We start from the raw sequence: 2,607 nt of genomic DNA, 5'->3' as shown, positions 1-2,607 counted from the left end.
ACATTTTCGAAATTTAAACCCAATCCGAAAAAAGGTTTAGGAATCACATTTAATTTTTTTCTTTTAGGAAATCTATTTATATTTGTTTTCCTGTAACAGAATATATTTGAAATATTAGAGGAAGTCAGTAACCGGTATCATCAATACTAACTACTGATTGCCAAGTAAAAAGTATTACATAAAAACGACCATCAAATTAATCAAAAATCAAGAAACGAAAAGAAATTAAAAATGGAAGAAATTAAGAAGTTGAAAACATAAATTGTGGACGAGCAACAATCAGATCGTCAACCGAAGAAATGACGACTGAAACGATATCTCGCCATCTTTACTTTATCCATCAGTTGTCAAAATGAAGAGACAATTCATCAATGTCAATCAGACTTATCAACAGAGGAGGAAGAGAAATAAAAAATAATTGATCGAAATAATAAAAGAAATCAAGATGTTATTGATAACAAAAATATTGCAGACGAAAGAGATGTATTCAAAATCAAAACCCCAAAACCTGAGTAGAGAGCGCAATGAGGGATGCGAGAGAGACTGCTGCATACTTATAAAGAGAGGCGTGATCAAAATAAAAAAGAAACCCTAGATGCCGATCATGTACATTTACGTTCTTGCCCCTTATTACCATTTTCCCCTGCCGATGCAAATCCTAATATCGGTCTCTTATTTTCGAAACAAACAATTGCAACATTATTGTAAAAATTGTTAATCTTTTTGTTTCAACCATACAAACTAAAGAAACATTTTAATATCATCGTGAATTCGATTTTACAAGTTTGATAGTTGAAAAGCATCTTTCAAACGATGTGCTTGAAACCGAGCAAGATCAAACTTTACTAACCGAGACACTAAATAAAAAAATAAAAAAATAAAAAATTTAAAAAGTGTTTTCTTTTTTCCATTATAAATCTAGAAGGTGGGTGTCTGGATTAAAGTTAGAAGGGAAAATAACTTAAAATAACTTAAAAAGGTAATTAAATTTTAAAAATATACAAAAAAGATTATGATATTTTTTTAGTATACAAAATACCATTAAAATATTTTTTTTATACACAAATACCAACGAAGTACACATGCTTTCAAATAAAACCTTGTGGGTAATTGGTTACTGTGGGTAACGGAAAAATGTCTTAAAAATGTAACAAAGTTTCAAAAATGTTCAAAAATACCATTATTTTTTTAGTATAAAAAATACTGTTGAAATTTCCAAAATATTCAAAAAAAAAAAATCATTGTTGTTTTTTCAGAGCACTTTTTGTTAACTTCGTTGTTTCCGGATTATATAGAACACAGTCATTAGAGATTAGTTATAATCATATCAGTTCAACACCAGTTGTGTACTCTCTTTCATTCCATCACTCGATCAGTTTGTATCTAAATCCATCTTTAAGAATTCTCATGACATAACGTCACACTCATTTCCGTTTTGTGTCTCTCTTATGCCGTAACGCTAATGAACGGCTAACTTTGATGTATAATATATGCATCTATATAACGTATATATGTTTTAGGTTTGAAGCATATAATGTGATCGGGAAGCAAGAATGTTTAACTAATATTATTACCTACTTACATCTCTTATTATCACAAGAACGATCGATTGAAGGAATGAAAGAGATTTGCATTATTGTTGTGAACTAATATGATGGTTCATGATCTCCGGTGATTGTGTTCTACATAATCCGACAACAACACAGTTAACAAAAATTGTGGTATTTTTCAAACATTTTGGAAACTTCATTACACTTTTAAGTTATTTTTCCGTTTACCTGAAGTATTTGGTTACCACAATGTTTTAGTTGAGCACATGTGTATTTCGTTGGTATTCTGTATACAAATAGTAACATTAATGATATTTTTTGTACTAGAAAAACAACAATGATATTTTTTGAACATTTAGAAACCGGGTAACCTACAATAGCCGGTAAAATGGTATTTTATGTACTAAAAATAAGACAATGATCTTTTTGTATATTTTTGAAACTTCGTTACCTTTTTAAGTCATTTTCCCAAGTTAGAAAACCAACTGATAATGTATCCTCTAAGATAAGTCAAGAAGGACCGAAAGAATCCAACATGATAAAGGCCCTATACCCGAGTTAAGTAAGAGCCACTCCCGACTGCTTAGCAACTGCGTTGGCCAGTAATCACAACATGCCAACTTGCCCGCCAAGGGATGGTTGCATGACTAATGTTACCGGTGGCAGAGCTTCAATATTTGATTTGGAGGGGCCGAAAATATAAGTTGTATAAAAATCGGTGAACAGGAGGGTCATAGTAAAAAATTTATATTTTTAGACTAAATATGTATAAAGTTAAAGCGTAAGGACTATATATGCCAAAAAAAAATCAAAGGGGGTAATTATTTGTCATTATAATTATTTGTAATTTGTCTTTGTATGATTATTATTGTCAGTAGAAAATGTCATATAAAGTAGTGTCTACGATATGAAATAAAATGTGTAACCCTCAATAGTCTAGGGGTTATATTGTAAATATGTATATCGTATTGCAACCAAATGATTGCAACTCAATTATGTAACCGGCTCTCTTGAGCTTATAAATAGGTCATTTTCCCGTATGAATAAACAAGTGAAC

At 30.5% G+C, this 2,607-nt stretch overlaps 1 non-coding gene across 1 annotated transcript; it reads right to left on the bottom strand.

Moving 5' to 3' along the window:
* Positions 1-262: 262 nt before the first annotated feature.
* On the bottom strand, positions 263-388 carry LOC145028057 (small nucleolar RNA snoR111). The gene has a single exon (XR_013675813.1). It is a non-coding gene; the product is annotated as a small nucleolar RNA snoR111 (small nucleolar RNA).
* Positions 389-2,607: the final 2,219 nt, after the last annotated feature.

Source organism: Lactuca saligna, chromosome 1 (genome assembly GCF_052625555.1).
Source record: "Lactuca saligna cultivar CGN05327 chromosome 1, ASM5262555v1, whole genome shotgun sequence".
In the NCBI taxonomy this organism is placed as follows: Eukaryota; Viridiplantae; Streptophyta; class Magnoliopsida; order Asterales; family Asteraceae; genus Lactuca; species Lactuca saligna.
This window is presented reverse-complemented; position numbering and strand designations above follow the sequence as displayed.